This window comes from Dipodomys spectabilis, unplaced genomic scaffold (genome assembly GCF_019054845.1).
Source record: "Dipodomys spectabilis isolate Male_0828 unplaced genomic scaffold, ASM1905484v1 ptg000368l, whole genome shotgun sequence".
In the NCBI taxonomy this organism is placed as follows: domain Eukaryota; kingdom Metazoa; phylum Chordata; class Mammalia; order Rodentia; family Heteromyidae; genus Dipodomys; species Dipodomys spectabilis.
This window is the reverse complement of record NW_024871045.1, coordinates 974,438-982,090: the sequence shown is the minus strand read 5'-3', so window position 1 is coordinate 982,090 and position 7,653 is coordinate 974,438.

Below are 7,653 nucleotides of genomic sequence, written 5' to 3'. Positions count from 1 at the left end.
TATATTCTTCAGGATTAAAGGGAAGTCTCCAATAGCCATACACTCTTTCTGCTCTAGCCGTGCCTACAGCTTCTTGTAAATTTCTTACAAACAATTCCTTCTGCTGAAGTGATGTCATGAAACCCTCAATACTTTTATATTTACTTATGACTTGTCTACTAGCCTCCATAAGAGGGGCTTTCAGGGTAGCACTTAACTCTGGTGAGTTAGTCATATTCTCAGGACACTTATCAGATGTTGGAGTGTTCAACACTTCCAAGAAATAGCCCTGAATAAGGGAACGTTGAGCATGAATAAGTAGAACAAGCAGCAGGAGCAGTAAAAGATTAATGTGCACTCTTATACAGCGAAGAAAAGAAAAACAGGAACAGGAACACATCTTTCCCAGGGGCTTGCCAGCCTTTCCAGGAGGTAGGCTTCTTTGAAGCCCCATTCTCTGAGGTAGACTTCTGTGAAGTCCCATTCTCAGATCTGATAGCAGGTGTTCCATGCTAAGCAGACTCCACTGGAGTAGATGTGGAAGTTCAGCTCCTTAGTTGTCTGCCAGAAGGACCCTTGAATTAATTGTAGCTGGTTATTTCAGCACTGGAACATAGTCTAACAAAGACAGGCTAAGTGCAGGGAACTTGGCCACGGGAGGTGCACAAATGAAGTCTTCCTGTTACAACAGAGCTCTCGGCAGAGAGATAGCTTGAGGTACATAGAGGGCTTTTTCTCCTGACCTTCAGAGCCCACCCACACTCTTCACTAATTGTCCTAGAAGGAGTTTTTTTTATCACTCAGCTGTACAGGATTGAGGCCTGTTCCAACAATGAGGAAGACTTCTTCCAGCAGTCACCGATGTGGAGAAAACCTCAGGCTACAATGGGAACAGTGAGAGGAGCCCTGGAAGATGCACTGTCTTGAAAACTCTTTCTGTTCTATGAAATCATTCTATGCAAAGCAAATTTCATAGCTGGATACCTTTCATCATAGGAACTCCAGACCTTCACCAATAGAAATACATGCATACGTACATGGGGAGACATGTTGTTACTGGCTTTTTTTTTTTATTGGCAGGTCCGGGGGTTTTACTATGACCCTAGGCAATGTTCCTGAGCTAGTTTTGCTCAAGGGTAGCACTCTGCCCTTGAGTCATAGCCCCATTCATGGGAATTTTTTATTTCTGTATTCCCTCAGAAATAAGAGTGTGGTGGAATTTCCTGTCCTGGCTGAATTCAATCTGGTATTCTCTACTACTCAGCCTCCTGAAGAGCTAGGATTACCGGTAGGATCCACTGACACTTGGCTTTCTTTTCTTCTCATTCTTTTCTTTCATCCTGACAATCTGAAATCTTCACAGTGTCATTCCAATGGTTTGCATTTGAAGTAAAATACCCAGGCCTGGAGTTGAAATGCCTGGACTGCCACCTATAAATGGAGGGAGATCTTGAGAAAATCCTTCCTATCCATGGGAATGCCTAATGGAATGTTATAAAAGTAACAATTAAATTTGCAGTTAGTTCATGATTCTCTTATAGAATGCCACACAAAAAGTATTGGATAATGTCTTCCATTCTATCACCATGGTATGATTCTCCCAATTAAGGAATACTGACTACTTTTACATTAACGCTTTAATAAGTATTCAATCATGATACTTCATTTCATTGAAAGGAGGCATAATTTAATAACTAATAATTCATAATGTACATAATTTAAATTCCTCACATTCTCTCTCATATACATAGCAACCTACACATCTATCTATCTATCTATCTATCTATCTATCTATCTATCTATCTATCTATCTATCTATCTATCTATCTATCTATCTATCCGTCACTACTATTGCTTGATCACAGGTCCTCAGAAATGGCTGGCATTTTTTTGCCAAAGGCTTTTGTTTTACAACTGACCCATTCATGATTTATGCATTGTGGGCCGTGAGTTCAAATCCCAGCATGGCCAAAAGTTTATATGTGGGGTCAGAAGCCATTTTTGACCCATATTTTTCCTTCTCTGTGAAAGTCCTGGGTCTCTGTATGATGTATAATCTATATGCAAATAAATCCATTTCATACGATGTAATAAATGAAATAAATGTTATATATGTAATAATACTAAATAAAATAAATAAAAAATAAATAAGGGTGATAAATGTCATATGGAGTAAACACATGTATGTAAATAGATCTCATGTATGAATATTGTTTTTTTCAGTGCTGGGCCTTGAATTCAGGGCCTGGAAACTGGTCTGAAATTCTTATCTTCAACGATGGTGGGTTTCCCTTCCCCCAAAGTGCCAGAGTTAATCAGACTCTGAGTTGAAATCCCAGGCCTGTTAGAAAAATGGTGCAAATTCCAAGCCAGGGTCTTAAATTTTTTTGACCAGGAACATGCACTGTCTTGAAAGCACTCTCATTGACATCATTCTATTCAAAGCAAATTTGTTAGCTGGGTGCTATTCTTCATAATGACTATGGATGTTCACTGATAGAAATACATTCATATATACACAGACACAGTTACTGGCTCTTTTTTTTTAGTGCAGATCCTGAGGCTTGTACTATGAGCCTAGAAATTGTCCCTGAGCTCCATTTACACAAGGAAACACTTTATTGTGCCTTAATCCATGATACTTCATTAAATGGAGTTATAATTTAATACCTAATAATTATTAGTAATATATTATATGTAATTTAATAATATATAGACATCTCACAATCTATAAATATATTTATATTTAAATGTACAGTGGAATATACATATACATCTCTCTCTTTCTCTCTCTCTCTATATTTATATACACGTATTTGCAGGAATTTACACATATATCTATATATATATTGGCCATTCCTATGGCAAGAACTCAGGTCCTTGGAACCTGAATTTGTTTGAGGCTGCTGTGCTTAAACTGACCCCTTGATGAAATAGACATTCCAGGACCTGAGTTCAAATCCCAGGAGTGCCGAAGTCAATAGGTGGAATAAGAAGCCAATGTTGACCAGATTTCCTTTCTGTTGAAATATTGTGCCCTAGGTACAATAAGTAATATCTATGCAAATACATATATATGATATATATTATACATGTATATAAATATTATTTTTGCCAGCTCTAGTGCTGGAATTCACACACTGGGAAATGCTCTGGAATTTTTTTCTTGTAGGTTAGCTTTCACTTCACCCAGAGAACAAGAGTGTTACCCAGTCCCTGAGTTCAAATTCCAGGTATAGCAGAAAAAATGGCCCAAACTCCTAGCCAGGACCTTAACTTTTTTGCGGGGCAGGCACGGGGCTTGAACTCAGGTCGCCACAACTTTGAGTCAGCCTTGATTACCCTAGGCTGGGGGGCAGCTTTTTCACCCACGGATGATCCAGGAATCCTACGATCTGAGTTCAAGTCCCAGCTCTGGCAAAAAAATAAACCAACCAAGATGGAGGATGAAAAACCAGGAAGTTTTAGACAACAGTTTTACCTTTGTTTCCTTTGCACTGTGACCATCCTGGCTCTCAATGACTCAGCTTGAAAATTTTACATGACCTTGCATGGCTGAAGGCTGGGGGGCTGTCAGTGAAGCCTGAGCCCAACCAAGACACTTAGGCCTTGAGTTTGATCCTGGGACTTCCACCTACTCATTCCTATCTATAGGAACAATAATAGAATCTTTGTAATGTACCAATTGAACTACTAATTAGCTGGTCATTGTAGTATAAGTTTGTACGCAATAAATACAGGTCATTGATTAATTTAATTAACACTTTATTAAGTCTCCTACCGTGATTAACTAATGGAGGCATAATTTTAGACCAAATAATTCATAGTAATAGAATATATAAACATAAGATATAGGTCATCTTCTTTATATAGCATTATACACTAGAATCTACATAAATGTCTATCTGTCTCTCTTTATAACTTTATTTATAGATTCATATACATATGAATCTACACATCCATCTGTTTATATATTGGCCACTCCTAGGGCTTCATCTCAGGTCCTCAAATTTGCCCGAAAACTTCACCTGTGTCAGACTGTTGGGCTAAAATTGACCCATTCAAAAACTTGATCCTGGTGGAAGAAGGCAATTGTCCCACTTGTTTTCCTTATCAGTGAAAGTCCTGGGTCTCAGGAATGAAGTATAATACATAGGCAAATCTAATATATAATAAATAAATAAAAAACAAAATAAAATGAATAACTACACTAACTGCAATATGCAGTAAACATGTGTATGTAAGTATAAATCATGTATTTAAAATGTATACGAATATTATTTTTGCGAGTGCTAGAAACAGGCCTGTCTTTCTTGCCTTCCATCACTGTGAGCTTTCCCTTTCCCAACAGTACTGCAGATTTACCCAGACCCTGAGTTCATATCCCAGACCGGGCAGAAAAAAATGGCGTGAATACAACACCAAGTAGCCTAATAATTGTTTAAATATTTTTAATGTATATATGTACGTATGCATGTATGTATTACGTATTTTTATTTTGTCAACCACAGGGCTTGAACTCAGGGCATGGCAAATCTGCTTCAACTTTGATCACTCTAGGCTTGTTGCAGCCACTGGGCTCACAGCTGAACCTAGGTTCCTGGGCCTCAAAGGCTGACAGGAAAAATAAATAAATAAAACGACACAGAAAAAAACCAGTAACTTGCAGATGGTTGCCAGTTTTACATTTGTTTTCTTTTCAAGGTGACCATCCTGGGTCTAAATGACAGGGCTGAAAAGTGTTGGTAACCTGGCATTGCTGAAGGCTATCGGGCTTCCAGAGAAGCCATGGGCCAACACGAAAACATAGGCCCTGTGTTCAAGCCAGGTCCTTGCCACTACCAATGGAGGGAGATCCTAAGAGTCTCATTCCTATTCATAGGAATACCGATGGAAAGTTATGAATGTCAAGGTTGAATTACTTGTTCCTGAATGATAATAGCATAAAATTAGAGAGTGATTTTAGGAGGCCGGTGATTTTAATGAATATTTTTTGACACATTAAAAGAATACTATTAATTACATGGACACAATAGTTTCAGGACAGTGGTCGATATAATTAATAATTCATTAAAGATGAAAACAGTAATATTAATTACATGGAGGCATAATAAATACCCAAGAATTGGTAGGAATGTAGCCTATATAACTAAATAATGTATAGACATCTCTGGCACTCTATGAAGATCTATATTTATTTGTGTACTACCATATGCATGTTCATCTGTTCTTGTTTTGTCAACCCCTGGGGCTCAATCTCAGGTGCTGGGAACTGCTTGTTGGCTCAATATGCCTCAGGCTGGCGTGCTGACACTTACCCATTCATGAATTGGACCTTGTAGGCTGTGAGTTCAGATGCTAGCACTCACAAAAATTGAATCATGCAGTAAGACACAGGGTGACACAGGTTTTCTTTTTCTGTGTAAGTCCTGGGTGTCAGGTGTGAAGTTTCATACATAGGAAATTCTATATCCTATGTAATAAATGTAGTAAATATTCCATGTGTTATATCATTCAATAAAATAAATGGTAAATGATTAAAAAAATAAAATGAATAACTACACTAAGCACAATTTGGAGTCAATATATGGGGCTCAATCTCAGGGCCTGGGCACTGCCTGGCAGCTGAATTGGCTAGTGGTTGCTGTGCTGGCAGTCACCCATTCATGAACTGAGCCTTCATTGCCCTGAGTTTAGATCCCAGCACTCCCAAAAATGTAATCTTGGAATGATAAGCCGAGCATGACACACTTTCCTTTTCTGTGAAAGTGCTCAGTGTCAGGTAGGATATATAATTTGGATGCAAATCTATAAGCTATTTAATAGGATGTAATAAAGGTAAAAAAAACATCATAGGTAGAAGAATTGCCACTACAGTAAATGATAAACAGATTGAATTAGTAGTGAATCATTCTAGGATAAAATTAGATGCAATAAGTGTAGGATGTGCACTAAGTTTAACTAATATTTTATTAAGCATTAACAGAATAAAAATTACATGCAGTCCTAATTAAATAACTAATAATTAGGAGTAACACATGATGCATAATTTAATAATATATAGACATGGGTCTCATTCTATGAAATATCTAATTACATGTATGGATATATGTACATATATGATAAATAATTATAGGATTTTGAGTAATTATTAATTAATGGTTTATTAATTGTTAACTGGGACACATCATTAAATGGAGACATAATTTAATATCTAAGAATTGGTGGCAATATTATGTATAATTTAATAATATGCAGAAATCTCTTTTTGTATATATAATATTTATATACAGCAATCTCTATCTATTTATACCTCGTTCACTCCTGAGTCTCGTTGGTTGAGTGCTCTCATAGTAAGTACGGAGCCCTGGGTTTCATTCTTCAGTGCCACAAAACAGAAAACTCAGAAGTTCTCCTGTCTTTCAATCAATTAATTGCTAGCCTTGAGCACAAACGTTTAGGGACAGTGTCTAAACTCTTTCTCAAGCCCCAAGTCTGATGCCAAAAAAGGTAGGATATTCTAACTGTAATTATAGAAGGATAGAACTTCAAAAACCTCATTACAGAGCAAGCTAGGAGTCTGGTGCTGACAGCTGCCACCTAACCTGACTTAGCCACATGTAAACCGTTGCAAACCAGCTCCACATGTTACCCATGTCATCCTGGCTTATGCCTGTCATCCTAGCTGCTCAGGGGCTTTAAAACCCAGTCCTGGCAGGAAGTCTGAGAGACACCTTAAAATGTGGCTCCAAGTGGTAGAGCTTTGAGTTCAAGACCCATGGCTAACACCCCCTCCCCAGAAAAACACCCCATTAAACCATTAGATATGAACTTGTATGGTTTGCAAATTTTTCCTCACAGAATGGTGATACTGATGAAAGCACCCTAATTCTAATGACAGCTTGTGGAATGGAGCTATGTGCTGAGTCCTCCATAGGGTGCTCTTTTCTGAGTCCTGCACAAGGTGCTATGTGCTGAGTCTTTCACAGGATGCAGTGTTCTGAGTCCTGCATTGGGTACTGGGTGCTGAGTCTTTCACAGGATGTTGTGTGCTGAGTGGTGCAAAGAGTGCCAAGTGCTATGTCCTTAACAGGGTTCATTCTTACATCTTGTCTATGTAAGAGCTCCACAACTTAGATGATTATACAGACAAGAATATTGAGGCTCAGATAGGTCCCCATGTCAGGGACAAAATTATGTATTACTGAAGACTCGTGAGTTGTCTACAACAGACAATGGTTTGGTTTGTTTTTCTCTTGGTCATGAACCTTGAACTCGGGGTTGAGGCACTGAACCTTACCTCTTGGGCTCATGGCTAGCACTGCACCACTTGGAACCATAGACCGTCTTGCAGCAGAGGCTATGGCCAAGGGGTCAGTACCTGAAGTCTGTCACCCTGCCTTCTCGGGAAGCTGAGTTCTAAAGATCTGGGTTCCAAACCATCCCAGACACAAAAGATACCATGAGACTATTATTTCCAATTCACTACTAAGAACCTGAAGGGGAAGCTAGGTGCTTGAGCACATGTCGGTTATCCTACCTACTCAGGAGGATGAGATGTGAGGATCATGGTTCAAAGCTAGCCTAGGCAGGAAAGTCCTTGAGAAACTTAGCTCCAATGAACCACCAGAAAACCGGAAATAGCTCTGTGGCTCAAGTGGTAGAGCACAAGAC